Source organism: Pezoporus occidentalis, unplaced genomic scaffold (assembly GCF_034315485.1).
Source record: "Pezoporus occidentalis ecotype Australia unplaced genomic scaffold, CSIRO_AGI_Poc_V1 ctg18, whole genome shotgun sequence".
Taxonomy (NCBI): Eukaryota; Metazoa; Chordata; class Aves; order Psittaciformes; family Psittacidae; genus Pezoporus; species Pezoporus occidentalis.
This window is the reverse complement of record NW_026913640.1, coordinates 5,126,825-5,144,541: the sequence shown is the minus strand read 5'-3', so window position 1 is coordinate 5,144,541 and position 17,717 is coordinate 5,126,825. Positions and strand designations below refer to the sequence as shown.

At 39.5% G+C, this 17,717-nt stretch overlaps 1 protein-coding gene across 2 annotated transcripts in view; it reads left to right on the top strand.

Moving 5' to 3' along the window:
- The window catches only part of MTUS2 (microtubule associated scaffold protein 2), a 284,828-nt gene that overhangs the window by 92,554 nt on the left and 174,557 nt on the right, over positions 1-17,717 (top strand). The gene's annotated exons all lie outside the window — the stretch shown is intronic.

Here is a 17,717-nt window from a genome sequence, read left to right as displayed (position 1 = left end):
TCTTCTTTTGGGGGATGAAAATGTATGGAAGGAGGAAAATGGGTCAATGGGCCATTCCAGGCCAGCTGGCCCCACTGCCCAGGAACATTGCCAACCATGTTTATTTTGTTAGTCTAGGTGTGGGCTGGAAATGCTACCACGCCACTTTCTTCTTCCTTTTTTTTAAGACTTAATATTCTTTTTTTATTAGAAGTATGTAATTTCACCATGAGAGATGTGCTGTGAGAACACAAATAATTGTATTTTATCAAAAGTTAGTTGTCAAGTGACATTTCTGTTGTTTGGAAAAATTTTTGCCAATGTAACTTATAAAACAATAGAGCTAAAACAAAGGGGTGGCAAACTTTTGCATAAATAGCAGTAATTGCAACAGAAAGTTATAATTGCTGTGTCTTTGTCTGACATGATGAAATTGAAATACCATTAGTTATAAAAAAATTGAATAGGACATTCTGTGTAAACAAAGGAACACAGTTCATGTAGGATAATTTTCACAGATAATTTCTTTTTATATGCAAAACCTGATCCAAAGATACCATTTTTTTTGTGCTAAGAGCTATTGCAGAGATCTCATGCACTTCCAGCAGGAATGCAGTGTAGTCTTACAGCTAAAGCAGGACAGTTTATGTTTAGCAAGCTATCTGGTTAATAAATGTAGCATTTTCTCCCCAGAAAACTTCTTAAGAGACTCTGCTTTGTATGTATTCATCTGTCACTTGAAATTATGTCAGTGCTTGATTTGGATGCATTTTTGGCTACAGATCCTTAGTAGGCTACTCATTAAATTCTCTCCAGTACACAGGGTCTGAACAAGGAGGATTTGAACTTCAAGTGAGCCCTGTCTTGCTTATCCAGGGCTTATAGCTGCTGTGTTTAAGTCAAAACTGCTCACATGTAGCTTCTTCTACCATCCTCACAGCAATATTTAAAGTTGAAGCAAGATAAAATTAGGTAACTTCCAAGTGATCTCTGAGCACAGAGATATTTAGTTATTCCCAAGTAGCAGTACACAAGTAGAGGAGTATAATATCTTAGAATTTAAAATCCCTTGATGTGATTCTGATGTAGGACCTCTGCTAATATACTTCATTGATCTGGTGGTATTTTTGCTGTAACATGCAATTTAGCAAATGACTTCTGGTTTTATTTGTATTTGATGGAGAGTGGGTAAGGAGGAATGCAGACTTGCTTTAGTTTATGGGTTTTTTGCATTCTCAGAACAATCAGGTGAAATGCTGGTGGAGACGGGACACAAGTAACAGACAGGAGGTACAAACAGTCATATTTCTTAATTACTTGGCTGGTGAGTCTTTGTTCAGCTGCTCGGCTTCCAAATCCTGACCAGATTTTGGACTAGGAAGAAATTAGCAAAGTCAGATTAGCAAAGACAAGAGAATTCATCATTTTTCACTGTGTCAGGGAGCACCATTGCCTGCCAGGAGCATTGCCTGTGCAGGCAGCACATCAACTCTCTGCTTTGCATGGACCTCAGGCATTATTATACCTTCATTTTACATGTCTCTGCCTGGTTTCCCAGGGACTGAAATGCTGTAAGTTATCCACATTCTTGGCATCAACACGTAATGTTTTTGTATAGATGAGATTCAACTGTATGATCAAATACTATGGACTTTGTGATCTAATATTCCCTTTATCCTTAAAATCAATTCACAGAATCTAAATCACATACACCCTAACACGTGTAACCTGTCAATTCTGAAATCTGTATGCTGAGGTTTGTCACTGTGTTTGCAAGCTGATTTAAACTGAGCCTTGTGTTTTAACAGAAGAAGTTCTTGATAAAGCATATAACCATAAAGAACATCCTAAAAATGTAGGTATGTACAGTAAGACCACAGTGCAGAAAACTTCAATTACATTTCAATTGCTGCCAGCAGTTGTATGATCTTCGCTTTCATGTCTATGATAAGGGTATGAGCTTCTCGTCAGGAAGCATGGATTGGATCAGAGACACCATCTGATTCTTACGCACTCACACCACTGGATTTTTACCCACTCCTGCAAAAAAATAGAAACTTAATGGTATTTCTCAGTGTAAAAGAGGATAGATGCTGAAGGCACTTGTTACCTCTGGATGATGCTTTGCTCTTTTTCTGCTTGCTTGTGCTTTGAAAAGAATATTAGATGTCAAGACTATGGGAGAGGAAGGAAACAGATGAAAGTTGAAACACGATTAGGTATACACATATAACAGAGGAAGTAATGAAGGCCTTGGATAGGTTTTGCAAGGATTTGAGATCTTCAGGAGTGTCCCCACAGCTTGTAGTATTCTGGTTTTGCATTATGACAATGCCCACAGCCATTGTACAGTGAAGGGTCTATCTCTGTCTTTTCATTAAAAAAAAATAACTCTAGGCTGAAATTTACCATGTAGGGCGTCATTCCTGAAAATGTATTTTAGCCGCTTAAACGTAACGTTGTGTGCAAACAAGGGAATAAAACCTTTCACATGACTATTCCTTACTTCTGAAATTACCAGGTGTATAGAAATTCTATGCTAAAATTCTTACATAAGCAGTCCCTTTTTAAAACGCAGCCCATAGCTAGTGTAAGATGCAGATGTGGTGCAATGAAGGTAAAGGCAGGGAAATGTATTTCAAAATAGCAGCATGGCTAACGATTGTGTGCAGTGACTTCTCTTAGCAGGTTTTCCAAGATTTTTCACTAGGAAGATGTCAGCTGCATTTATGTTGCTTGCATTGAGTGAATTATGGGAAAATAGCTCCTCAACAGCTGTTACAGGATGTCTTATCAGCTGTATATGTATTTGTGTAATAGACAACAGATTCCACCTTCTAGTAAGTTGTTGAATATGTATTTTCAGTACAGATTTAATGTCTCTGAAGATCAGATAACACTACAAAAAGTTTACCAAATGATACTGGCGTATAGTTTTTGGCAACAGCCTTCCTTGGAAGAATAAAATAGTAATAAACTGAACACAGAGAAGCTATTTATAAATACGTCTTCTTTATAATTTTTCAAGGCCAGCAATAATACATAATCAGATTAAGTCCTTGTGAGATAGTTCAATATAATGCCACAATGGTATTTAGACAGTTTGCCAAGTAAAAGAAGACAAACCACAGAGTTATTAAATATGCACTCTTGCAGTTTTTGTTTTGTATTTACTGCCATCATTGTCAGTTAACCAGTGGAAACTTTCTCAAAAGATAACTCATTTGCAGAAATGTAGAATACCCAAGAGGCACCTTGCTTCTTTAGTGTTACTCCTGGCAAGTGCATATTTTCTTTCTTTCACTGTGCTTTTGGATATTTATGTTTGCTTATTGCCTCATATGAGTTACTGTAAGTAAACAATGAGGCTAAATGAACAAGCCACTAATTTTTCCATATCTAATCCTTTCTGTAGTGTGAAGGCAATGGTTTCCAAATGTTTATTTTTCAGTGCTCTCTTTTAATCAGTTTTTAATGATGAAAGCACCAGGCTTGGTCCTGTTGTCTTTTGAGGCACCAAAAATGCCCCTAGTAATCCTCATGGTGCAGAATTGAGTCACAGCAGGAGAAGTGTTCATTTAACTTTAATTTTCCCTTTCTCATTTTCATTTTGTTACCACTAATAATGTTACTTTAGGAGTACTGTATGTTAGACAGGCCAATTTAACTGCTATTTCTTTTTTTCAGATTCAATCCTCTAAGCAATTACATAAAGGTTATTAAAGTGGTTATTTGACATAATGCATATTAGTCTGGTAGAGACAAACCAGGTCTGACATAACAGTCTTTATCTCTCCTTTTGTGTAAGCATTCCAGCAAGATCCCTAGCACTCTGTCATCACATGTACTGTCTTTGCTTTGGCAAAAAAGAGAACAGTTCTCAGAGATCCCGTCCTGGAAAAGAACCCCAGAAAAAAGCGTGTAAACAGTTGGATTTATAGCCCCAAATCATCACATTGACCCATCCATTTGTTAACTATGTAAATGTATTCTGTAATATTGCACAAGGACACTTCAAGACTGACAACATTAAGGTCTCTTTAGAGATCATAGAATACCAGGTTGGAAGGGACCTCAGGGATTGTCGTCATCAACTTTTCCTGGTGAAAGAATGGTCTAGAAATGATGGCTTAGCAGCATGTCCAGCTGAATCTTTAAAGTGTCCAATGTTGGAGAATCCACCACTGCCCTGGGAAAATCATTCCAACGGCTGATTGTTCTCACTGTGAAAAATTATCCTCTTGTGCCCAGCCAGAATCTCCCCTGGAGTGCATGCATTTGCCTTTGTCTTTTCCCTGTGAATCCTTGTAAAGGGAGCCTCCATCTTCTTTCTAGCCACCCGTTATATACTGGTGATAAGGTTTTCCCTGAACCTTCTCTTCTGAAAGCTAATCAAACCTGGTTCTTTCAGTCTTTCCTCATACAGAGAGCTTCCCAGCCCTTTGATAATTTTTGTGGCCCTTCTCTGGGCCCTCTGCAGTCTGTCCACATATTTTTTGTATAGTGGAGACAAAAACAGAGCACAGTCTTCCAGGTATGGCCTGACAAGAGCTGAACAGAGTAGGATAACGACATCTATCTCTGCTGGTGATGCCCACGGTAAGAATGGGCCAGTATTCTAAAACATCTGGTGTCAAGACATCCTGACTTCACCAGTGGGAGCTTCTGATACTAAATCATCCTTATTATTTCATCTCCATACACTCCAAGTGAATGTACAAAAGCATTACAAAGCTTACTGATTCATTGCCCAATCACCTTTTCTATGTCCAAAACCCTACAAGTGTTTCTTGTGAAAGCTAACAAAGCTCTTCACTAGCCAGATGTTTCCAGATGTTAATTATTTTGCTTTGGAAGCTCTCATGCAGGCAACATAGAAGCGTGAACAGTCGTCTTTCCTCATGCTGTACAGAAGTGAGAGTTACTGCATACATAGTGCAAACAGTTTGGCATATGCATAATTTTACTGTTCTAAGTCATCCCCTTGACATCAGTAAGATGACTGAAGATAATAAAGTTCAGCATGCATGGAAGTATTTGCTGGACAGGAGTTTATGGTTCCCATAGTCATTATTTATCTATGTTGTGTATATTGCTTACTTTTATTGTTTTTTCCCAAAGTTTCATAGATGACTTTGAAAATAAGACTGGGACGGAGGTCACGTTATCCATTCCTCTTCTTCAAGGCAAGACAGTCTAGACTCACATCATTTTGAAGAGGAGGTTGTCTAAAATGTTCTTAAAAACATCCAATGATAGTTCCATGTCTCCTTATGAAATCTAAGTTCAGTGTTTGATTAAGTACCTTACTGGTATGTAGCAGTTAATTATGGGACACTGCTATCCTGTTAAGCATTAATCTTGCTTTTTTCTTGATGTCCTCGCATTTCTTACTGAGGTTCCAAACATTGGTACGCTCAGAGCTGCGTGTGAGGTGCAGATCTTTCCAGTTTCTAGCAAAACTAACCTTTGTTTTTCCTGTTAGTGTAACATTTCTAATTCCAGGAGTTGTATTACAATCTGCTAACACTCAAACCAGCTTTTATGCATATTAATAGTACTCAAAATGTATTTAAAGATACAGTTAATATAACATACTGAATAGACTATATGTCCCTTCTCTAATTCTCTGAGAACACATAGGTAAATTGGTGTCCATTGTTTTCCAGTGCCAAATCCTTTTATGACTGCTTCCAAATGTCTACAGTATTTTTCCAATTGGTCATAATGAGCGAATATTACTGACTACTTGGCTACTGGCTCACCATGGATCATGAGGGTGAAAGAACCAACCTGCAACTTTGAATCATTGAGAGTACTTTATTTTGGGAAAATAAAAGGTGCAGTCTCATTGACCTCATGAAAGTAGATTTTATATTGGTGTTATTGGGAAATTCTTTGTCATGAAGATCAGTCCTGTAGTTTCAGTGGTATTACAGTAAGTGAAGGGGAAAAGGGCAGACACGGTGTAACTGGTCCTGCTGCTGGTTGCAACAAAGTCTGGCCATTTCCAGCTATGTACTCTTGCTGTATTAGTCATTGTTCTACTATTCACTGTATAGTTACATATTTATTCAGATTAAGAAACACATGTTGCAAGTGGTAGATACGGTTGGAGTATTAACTTTTCTCCTTCTTACAGATTGAAATGGTCTGATTTATTTCTTCAGTTCTTTTTGATTTTCTGCTTGTTTTGCTCCTAGAAATGACTTCCCTTCCAGCAACATCTAATTTCCCTTATAACATGGCATTTGTGATTCTAATAGAATTAGAATCTAGGGTTTAACTAAAGTGATATGCTGTTGAATCAGGTAAAATAAAAGAAGATTTTACATAATTTGGCTAAAATTTTACTTGCTGTGCACAGGTTAATGTGAGCAATTGAGCCTACTCTTGTCTGTATGTCACTAGGAGAATGATTTATTTAACATATTGAAGGAAATGGGCACCATAATTTTCTATCAGGAATAATACACTGAGAAAGATGTCACAGATGTGAAATGGAAGGAATTTCTTATCCTGCTTCTCTGACACTTTCTCTGAAGAAATATCTTAGCATAGCATTCACATACCAGGTTCTGGAAGGCTGACGTTTAAAGGAGGCGTTTTTACCTTCAGTTCTCTTCCCAGAGGTGTTAGCAGAATTCTGGGACTGATAGCCATTCCTAAGTGCTTTTACAATAAATACTTAGGTTAATATATAGATACAGCAGATGTGTGTTTGAGTGATCTTCTGAGTTTTGGCTCACTAACAGTGTGGCACTAATTTACCTGCACTGAGTAGATTTCTAGAGGCTTCCCATTCCTTTTGTATCCTTTCTTTATGTCATCTAACCATGGCCACACTGTTATATGCCCTGGCCAGGACAGACGGAGATAGCCTACACCTCAACAGAGTTAAAAATAAGTATTGTGGCATGAATTGAATCTTTCTCTTTGCTGAGGGCATGTGCCTGCCACTTTTACCTGAACTACCATAACTCACTGGTAAATGTTAGCTACCATGTCTCTGCCATGTCCATGGCAGCTCCAGCATTATCCTTGCTCCTAACCCAAGAGCAGAGCTCTTAACAAAGTAGTTTTACATTATGGGTGGTTCTTGCTTCATTCTTGGAGTACTGAGCAAATGATGACTACTATGGTTTCTGGGTACTAATTTAGGTAAAATGCACTGTGTTGGAGATACAAATAGTAATTTCAGGCTCTCAGGCCTGCACTCTGTCTTGTTCAGTGGCATTTCCAGCACTGTGTCATTAAATTGTCCTTGATTTCTTTTCCTGTGAAGCTGTTGCTATTGCAGTCATACTAATTTGATGAATAGTTTGGTGAGGAATGCTTTCTGGAGGACACCCAGTCCAAGACCTGCTCACAAATGGACCAATTTCCCCATTAGGTCAGGTTGCTCAGGGCCTTTTTGAGCCAGATTTTGAATGTGTCCAGGGGTGGAGATCATATAATCCCTCTGTGTGACCTGTACCACTGCTTCAGACCTCTCATTATGACTTTTTTTTTTTTTTTTTGCCTTATGTTGAAAACTTATTCTTTTTGTTTCTTTTCATTTGGCTGGGTACCTATGAGATGAGTCTGCCTCCATCTTCTCTATCACCTTTATAGTTAGTTGAGAACAGCTACTAGATCTCCACCATGCTCCTCTCTTCCAGGCTGAACTAATGCAGATCCTTCAGCTACGATTTGTATGTCGTGTTCTCCAGATCTGTAGTCATGTTGGTGGCCTTCTCTGGGTCCTCTCCAGTGTTAGAATAATAAGACACCACACCTGGAGACAGTTTCAAATGCTTCATTCATGCCAAGCAGAGGAATGCATCCCTTCCTGAACCTGCTGGCTACTCTCCTGCCAATACAGCCCAGTACATGGTTAGCCTTCACTGCTCCAAGGACACACTGCTGACTCATGTTCAGCTTGTCCTCCACCAGGGTTTGTCCTCCAACCAGCTCCACCAGCAAAGCTGGAAAGTCTTGAGGAGTCCCTTAGGAGACTACATCCTTTTCCCTTCATTTTACAGACACTGTCAAACTGGAGAAAGAAAGAAGGGAATTTGAAGGTGCTTCCTTTGCAGTGCCCTATTCTTTGGAGTTACTTTCTGTGTTTTGCCTGAAAGCCCAACTGGTCTTCAGGCCATGCTGTGAAGCCTGAACCTCTTCCCAGCTTCAGAAGGAAGGAAGACAACTGTACAGCTGGGGTAAGCAGCAAGTGGGACTACTCTAATTTGGGACACGCAACTTGAAAGAAACATCCCTTTCTCTTTGGGCTGAAGGGGTGATGCTTGCTAGTTTTCATCCAGTTGATCTGTATCTGATATATACAGAAGATGCCTGATGCACTATTGTGGGTGCTAATAAAGAATATATATAAAAATATATGCTCATAAAGCTCTTAAATCCTATCTTTTTATTGTATATAAATTTGCTGTTGAAAAATACAATAGGTAAAAACCTCCTGAAGTTTCCAATAAAAGTATTTCTCACTTTATACATGCAAGGAATGTGTAGTGATAAAATGTATGGTAAATAGAAAGGTGATAGCGTGATAAAGCTGAACCAGATTTCTGTTAATTTATGAAAATAGGGATGCAATCTTCAACAGGCAGCTGCTGCAAATGCTTTGAGCACTATATCCAAATATTTTTTAAGCAGAACAAATGTAACTGTGTACAGAGCAGCGGTTGCTGTGAAGTACTTGTTGTACACTTTCAGAATCAGTAGCTGCGGGCAAGTAATGTATTAGTTGTTGTGCTTGACCTTTCTGTATAATATTTTGCATTCTGTCTTCTGTGCTTTTAAATGAGAGCTTCCTTGTCAGTTTGTCCTTGGTGAGTCCCCAGCCATCACAGACATGTGGTGCATGGCAGTCAGCATGGCATTCTCAGTCAAAGTGTCTTGAGTGGAATAACTGTACATGTTCTGCTGCCTTCCTAACAGCCAGAATTACACCTGGAATCCTGCTTCATGTACTGTACAGAGCCTGGTAGGAAAGTAGAACTGTGAATAAAATCACGCTGAGATTTATGCCCTTCAGTCGGTCATTGTAACTGGTGTAACCACGGTCATTTAGTCCAGAGCCTAGTCTGGATTTTACCACAGTTTTCATCTTGCCTCTGTTTTTTTAAAACAAACTGACAGTGTCTTCCCTCTCTCTTAGGTCTCAAATCAGAAGGAAAGATATTTTAGGAATGTAGATCATGTTGCGGAAGATGGTTTTTACTGGAGTTAAGGCAAATGGTCAGAATTCCTCGGTTTTTCTGATGGGTTTCCTCTGTGTATGTGCAGTAAAGCTTCTAAATGTTTGACTGCAGTAATGTTTTTTAAAGTTTGACAGCATTACAGAACTGATGGTAGTTCAAACTGAAATGAGCAAATCTAGCGATCTAAAATTAGGGTCTTGCATTCCTGTTTAGGTATCTGGTTAAGAACTGACACATTTACCCGCTGTTGAATTTAGTAGAATTCAGAAAATTATGTAGAGAGACAGTTTACCCTTGGCTACACTTGAAGTTAAACTGAGTTCAGCACCACTTGGAACTGCTTTATCAGCAGTGGTTAAATTTGCTGGAGTAGACAAAGCTTCTGAGTTTCCGGGTTTTGCTCAATAGGAAGCAAATTTATGATTTTTTTTCATGTTTGAGTGTTAGAACTAAATATATTTGTTTTTCTGTCTCCCAGATGTTTTCTGGAAGGCAGGAAAGATCTAGCAGTCTTAGCAAAAAAAAAAAAAAAAACACCAACAAGACAATGATCATTTTGGAAACATTTCACAATCAGCACTTTGTGCTGTACAGAAATAAATTAAGCAGTGTTTTGGGGCCCAGCACATCCACTGTCCAGCTGTTGTAGATTTTATGACAAATTGCAGTTGGATAAATGTTTTTGGATAGAGAGGGACATAGTAAGATGCTGTCTGGGCTCTGCAGGATGGAGGAGCTCAGAAAGGATGGGCAGGATATCTTTGCTGCTCTCTCTCTTCTGACAGAGTAGAACAGGACCTAATGGTGCCTCTCTTACCTTCACTAGTATGTCCTATTTACATTAATGGCACTGTAGGGTGACAAATTGCGCTGGAAGCTGCAGATCCAACCTTGCATGCAGGCAGTTCAGGACATCGGTTGCTCGAGATTGTCCCAGGAGATGACAGTCCTGTTTGGAAACATGCTGAATGCCCAAGCAGCCTTTTCCAACCAGATTTGCCTATCCTGCATTGCCTTTAGTCATCATGCTTGTACTAAGCAAGGGTAAAGCCTTTCCCAAATCTTCGCTTGCAAAGCCAAGCCATCAATGGCACTGTGCGCAAGAGTGCCAAGTGGTGAAGTGGTACATCCATGGTGTTACTGCTAGCATCCAGGGGCAAAAGGAAGAGTGCAGAGGGCTGTCCCCATTCTCTGTGTTTGGGGTCAGCCCTGGAGTACGTGTCCATACAGAACAGGTGGGCTGAGCTGTGGCAGCATGGACTTGGTTTGAGGCATCGTTTCCCTTCTGTTTGTTTCCACTTGTTTGGGAGGAATCAGTTTTTGCCTTCACTATACTGTCCTCCGAGAAAACTTCTTTACTGCTTGCTTTCTTGCCATTTCCATTTGCTCTATGGTGCCTTGATCTGATCAGTGATAAATTTTCCTCTTTTGGGCTTTTGAGTGAAGGTTTTCTCATACTGCTTGTGTTTTGCTTGCTGCTGTGGCATTATAGATCTGTGTGGACTGAACCCTGGGCTGAGGTCTTGCCTTGCTTCATTTACCAGCTCTTACTACTTAAACAGCCAGGATGCTCTCTTCACCATTTCTCTTCACAGCAGCTTTCTCTGAGGTTCTGCTGTTGTTTTGCTTTGAAGTCCTGAATTAAACAGCATTGTGCCTCAGAAAGTATGAGCTGTTCCTATACGTTTAGCCAGGTGTATTTATCTGGAATTCAAATAAAACCAGGTATTTGTTCAAGATAAGTTGCCATGTTTATCAAATCAGCTTCCTTGTTGCCATTGCTAAGACGATGTGAGACTTCTGCCTTCTGAGGCAGGATCCGATTAATAGGATTGTTTATGTCAAAGTGTGCTGTCTTATCCAACAGTGAACATTTGAAAGCAAATGGAAATGTTAAAAAAGAAGTCTTGAGAAACAACTATTAAGGCTTCTGCTTTGTAGAGACTTGATTGATCTTAATAATTAAAATAATTTGTCAGTTTTGATAATGCGAATCTTTAATCCCAAATCCCGTACTTCTTTGAAATGACATTCAGCAGGATCCTTTCCACATAATGTGCTTTGGGAATTCAGCCCTCAACAGGTAATAAATTATTAGGGTAGCTCTGCAGATTTGTATTACAAACTGCAGTTTTCACCAAAAAAAAACAAATAACCCTAAACCCCAGGCATTTAAAAGCTTCTTATGAAAAGGAAATCATTTATATACATTATCTGGGAAGGTTTTTCATCTGTTTGCATGGAGATGTACTAATCCCCACAGTGTAACTGCAGGTAAATTAAGGAGGTGTGCAAAGATTTCTGCTCTTTACATTGCCATTGCCACTGCCATCACGGGGAAAGTTATGGCTCTGTCCCCCAGGGAAACCAAGTGGCGAGAGGTTTCTTTAGACAGCAGCAGTTCCACATGGTCATAGCTGTTTCCTATGCCATGTTTCTCATCCACAGACCCTACTGTGAAATGCAGCACAGCGAGATAAAACACTGTGGTGCTGAAAAGGGTTATTTAGTCCAAGGAAAAACAGTGCAACCCCTTTGCTCTCCCTGCTGTGTTGATGTCCTCCAGTTGCCATATGTAGCGATTAAGGATTTATATAAATGCTTCTAATATGGATCATCTTTTCAGGTTTCTTTTTTTTCATTTTATTCAGCAAAGAAAGTTGTACTTTTAAGCCAGTTACATATCATGATACTGCCAGGAGCTATAGCAAATTCCAGGGCGAGGGTCTCATGCTGGTACCTGATTTTTCAGTCCTGGTTCTTCAGGTCATAGAGAGATGCTGCCACTTCTCATTCCTTGGGAAAATCAGTGGACAACCTTGCTTTAGCACCTTCACTTTTGGCTTTCCTTTTGGGAGTGATGCATGAGGCTGTGATTTCCATCAAACAGGGAATTGTGATGCTTCCCAGGGATCTCTCAGGGATGTTGTATAAGGAAATTACCGCAGCCTTCACCCCAAAATCCCTGGGAAAAGAAAGTGAAGAGAGCAAGCATAAGGGACCTAGAGGAGGAGGCTGTACTCTGATTCGGGTGCTTTCTGGTCGATTCTGGTGATGGGAAGGACCTGAGTTGAATCTTCATCAGTCCTCCTGCAGCTACATTCCTACCTCTTTGATCAGTGGCTTGGTTTTCATGAGCTCAGGAGCTTGGTGAGCACCATGTGGGTAATGGCCTTACCTGGCACATTTGTCGTGTGCTTGTCCTTCATGTGACATCATAGCAACTGAAAGTAAAGGGGAAATTTGTGCCAAGGAGAAAAGTGAAAAAGGAATGTCTCCTTATAGGCCTAACGAAAGCAAGAACCAGGGTCCTTGACTGAGCTTCTTATCTCTCTGTTATTTAGGAAAATTAAATGCTAAGTGGAGTAGAAGCAGCAACCTTTCCGTGTCACCTGACTTGCCATTTAAAAAGCTTTAAATGGCAACATGAAGTATGTTTGATCTGAAATATTATTTGGAACTTTGAAATGAAAAATTTTGATTTAGAAAATTTTTAAGCTAAATATGACAAATGTTTAAAATCCATTTTGTTTATAATCGTTTTGATAAAATAAGTTAGATTAATAAATAAATTCATTAATAATTTGGCTAAACTAAAACCTTTGTTGGTTTTGAATAAAAATAAAATAACTGAAAAAATTCTTTGGCATAATAAAACGTTAGCTATTTTATATCTAGTTTTTATAACTATATATAGATATAAAGTAGGTAATAATGAAAGAATAGAAATAATGAAAGCTATAACTAGAAATATATATAAATTTATATAATATATATAAAAAATAGAAAGAAATATAGAAATAATGAAATTTATTGACTGTAAAGATCCTCTAAGATTCTGGAAATGCTACTAAATCAAACTGTGCAAAAGCCTCTAATGTTTTCAGATTTTTTTTCAATTTTACAAATAAGAAACACCTTCCTAACATTTTCCAGTGTCTAAAAATTTAGCATTTTCTCCACCATTTCTTTTCTCTGTCTATGTTTTAATTGCTCATCAGGCAGAAAGTTGTCTATCTGAAGTACTGTTCTCTTCATGCCATACAGTAACGTTTCCATAGGATCTGCCAATGATGAGATTATGCTGTAATTTCCCCAAACAGCTGGGTCTGCTTTGTTATGAATAGAAGCTATTGGGGAGTGTGTCCAAATCTTAGTTCTCAGCCTTCCAAATCACATTAACAAAATTATCACATGCCTGGGTGAGCGCTTCTCCACCAGCTTTAATTAATTCCAATTGTATGTTACACACTCCAAGAGGTTTATTGGCTTGTTTTTTTAACACCCTAGTATCGGCTTTCCACTTCCATCACTGGTAGAGGTAGTTCTTTGTGATGATTTGGGCTTCTCAAGAAAATATTCCCACCTCCTTCCCTTCCAGTTCTGTAAGTGTTTCAGCAGTGGGGCTCAGTTCTTGGCAGCCTGTATCCTGGCATTAGAAGCAGTGGTATCTCGTCTCCCAGAGAAGGCCTCAGCAAGGCTGTGGTGGGTTTGCCAGTTCTCCCCAGCGGGAGAACTGTTTTCAGAACAACTGTGCATCTCAGGAGGCTGCTGTTCATGCCAGTTTTCTGTAGTAACTGTAAAACCAGCATCTGTTTCCCACCTCAAACAAGCATATTCCTCGTGTATGCTCATCCATCTCCCTCCATCACTTCGTTTGTCAGACTAGGAGTGTCCTTCCTGTGGAGAAGGGGTCTGTTTTTGCAGGAGTTTATCTGTGGGTGCTGTAATGCAGTCAAAGATGTTCGTCCTGTTCAAATCTGTGCTGCTAGTGTGGAGGGCAGCAGATCTGGAGCCTGTGCTCAGCCGTTGTCCTGGATGCTGCAGGGATTTGTGAACTTGGAGCTCATGACCAGGATAGCCTTCAAGGGAAATGACTGGAGGCTTCTCACTTCATGTTTTCAGCTGAGTTGTGATCAAGCAGTCGTAGCTACCTTCTGGGAGAATAAACACCCCATCACACCCCATGACTCCTCTCTGAGTCATGACAAAGCGGCTGGTCTGCATGTCCCCACAGGGAGCTGAATGTCTGTGTGATCCTCACCCCTGGGCAGGACAGCCCACGACCCCACTGGGTCGAGAGCATTTACCTCTGTACTGAAAGAACAATCAGGCTAAGCTGTGCACAGTGTTACCAGTACCACCAGATAGTTTTAGCATATCTTGCTGTAAATATTCTGGTTTTAGACTTTCAGTACCAGGATGGGTAAGCAGCTGTGACAGCCTGCATTCAGAAATGTTTATACAGGAGCCAAACTTCTCAACACGTTTCAGATTTTATTTCTTTATTTCCAGTTTTATTTTTCCATGTGCTTTGATAATTCCTTTGCATTTCTCATGATTATTACTGTTCCATTTTTTGTAGCAAATTGAAAGCAAATAGGTCAGCCAATAACATGGTAATGCTTTACCATTTTTTTTTTATTTGGTGACTACTGAAGATAGCAGTACTTTACACTGCTTGTTTAACCAAGAAAAGCTGCCATTACTATTTAGAAGCAGGCTGCTGCTTTCTTTTTCCAGCCAGCTATGTTTTACAAACTTGAGCTCTGCTGATGCAGCCTGTGCTGTGTGCTTTGCAGCAGAAATCGTCCAGGTGAGGATCTGCTGGCCAAATGCATCTTAGGATGGACCAGAGTGTAGTGGAGGAACTGCAATAGCAGATGGAAGAAACTCTTGTAGACTGCTTTCCTAGATCATCATTAAATGGGTTCAGGTTGAGAAGAAAGGCTCTTAGGAGACAGAAACTGATACTACTAAAGTTAAAAGTATTTAGTCATGTTTCTGGCTCCTTGAACTTTTCTTCTCCTTGTGGAATGATAGCTAACCACAGCCTGGTAGATATAATTTTATTCTACTGTCTAGGATGTTCATGTCACTTTATAATGTTTTTTCATGAATACAGTTATTGCATCCTGCCAAGATGTTGGGACATGGAGAGCTATGACCTCATTTTCCACTCTCAGCAGTTCAGAGGGAGCACTTTTACACTACAGAGTATCAAGAAATATTTACCCACATCAAGGTAACTTGGTACATACACCAAGTTCAATCATTAAGACTTGCAGTCATATTTCTTCTGCAGGGTCTCCAGTGAATTGTTGCTAAGTGATGAGGCATTGCAATGCTGGGATCAAGTCTTCTCTTACCCCCAGGTCCTGCGCTGAAGAGGGCATCTGAAGAGTTAGGGAGGTTCATACCTCTCTCACCTCAGAGCATTCCTGCACATCAGGGAGTGACTTTAGATGTGTGTATGTCAGCCAACATCAGTCAAGTGAGATGAGTAATAAAAAAATAGAGAAGAGCCAGCAGAACCCAAGCACAGCTGAGTCTTTTCATCTCACTGACTCCAAAGAGCATAGTGAAGTTGAGCCTGGACAGTGACACATAAAATAAACTATCCTGCAGAAAATCCAAGCCAAAGCTTCTTAAATAGAAGCTATTTAAATAGAAGACTGATCAAATCTTCTAAGGTACCAAATGTAACACAAAACCATGCATCTTACTCCCAAATGTGCCTATTACAGTATGTCTTTATCATATTGACTGAACCAAAACCAAAAGGGTTAATAAGGTATTAATTGACAGACATGTTTGATTTTGGTTTTGCACTAATTTAGCAGGAGTCCTGTGCTGTCTGTTTTATGGCAGAGTGGAGTCTTGTATTATTTCAAACATGGAATCATTATTCTGTGTGCTTATTGTAAAGACAATTGTAAAACAGATTACAGAGTTAAACACTGTGGAAAAAAAAAATCTTTTGGTAATTGTATGGATGGTATTTGTAAGGATGTAACCAATTGTTCAAGTCCATGAGATCCTTAATCTGAGACTCGATGTCACCGGAACTTGGTGGTCAGGTGCATAGGATCCACCCTGAAAGATGTTAGCACAAGATGAACCACTTCTCCAAAGTGACCATCCCTTCTCACTGACTCTGGAGAAAGCACAGGAGCAATGCTAACACTGTCTGAGAATAATCTCTACCTAGATACCTAGGTATAATCTCTATATATAGGTATATCTCTATATACCTAGAATAATCTCTACCTAGATACCTAGATAGTATTTTATTGTCATAATCACACATGCGTTTGAAGTCTATGTCTCTGGCCAGCATTGGCTGCTTGAAGAGGATAATCTCAACTGGCAGTGTCCTGAGGTTGTGCAGTGCCCTGTTCTTGAAAGGGGACAGATCTTTCCTGACTCTCATGTTGATCAGCTTGTACCAGCAACATTAAACCAAATTATGTGGTCTGGTCCCCGAAGCATACAAGCATGGTCTGTCTCAACGCAGTGTGTATGAAGATGCTTTCAAAGGATACGGGTATTTCCACAATGGTTTTTTTTTTCTTCAAAACTATCCTCATTCGCATTACTACTAATCATATTAGGGGCAGTCAGTGTAAAGAAGAGAAACCAGCAGCCTCTTAGCATCATGTTCATAACCTTAAATGCCTTAATTAACTTTGCTCTAGACCCAGGTGAGAGATGTAGAGGAGAAAATAAGTGGCAAATTAATCTATTGCTCTACTTGTACATTTGAAATACATCAGCCTGACATGGTACTTACGGTTTAATGTACATGACCATTGTCATTTATCAATTTATTTATATATATTGCCATAGCACTCTAGAGATTCAGCAAAAAGTAGAGTTCAGCTCTCAGGTTGATATGTAAAATCTTGTAATATTTTGTTTTTTGGGGGGAGACACAAGAGAAAGGAGCAATAAGAAATGAACCAAAAACCTTTTTAATGTATATATTTAATAAGTATTCAGCTCTTTTTTTTTCTCTGGCAATAAGGACAGAATAGAGAAATAGTTAAAAGGTCTTGTTTTATAATGCTTTGCAAACTCTATCTATAATAGCACAATTCTGTGGTGTTGAAGTGAAATTCTAAATACTTTGTTCTGTTTCATAAATTAATTTAATTAGTTATTGTTTGCTGAAGAGCTGAAAACTATGCCAGGAGTCTGAATCCAGACTCAACCAACATGTGTGTGTGCCATATAAAGAAACTGGTTTGAGCTGAGAGCCAGGTGTGAGCAGAGCTGAACTGAATGCAAGGGATGGGAGAACCTGCTCATAAGGGGTGTTAGAAACACGGGTCCAGATTTGCACCCAGATGCTGTAGACTGAGCAGTAGACTCAATCAGGACTTAAATTAGTGCCCCTGTGAGCCCCTGATTAGAAACCCAGCACAGGTGGGAGCATTGTACAAGAAATATCTCAGAGAGTGAATTTAGGCATGGCATAGGTGGACAATTCCCTTTGTTGGAAGCAAGAAAGGACAAAATCTGGCCTTTCAGAGCCATAGGTGGGAAGGAGCCAAAAGGAGCTGTACTGTATTGGGTCCAGTGTGTAATCCTCTATATTTGAACATGTGCAGCTCTCTCAGAAAAAGAGTTTTCCTTTGCAGGCCTCCAGCCATAGTTTTTGCTTTCTTGGCATCTATAGGTCTGGCAAAGAAATGTCAAAGGTGATGGGGTGTCAGCACAAGTATGGCTGTGGTTTGTACAAGGCAAGGAGAG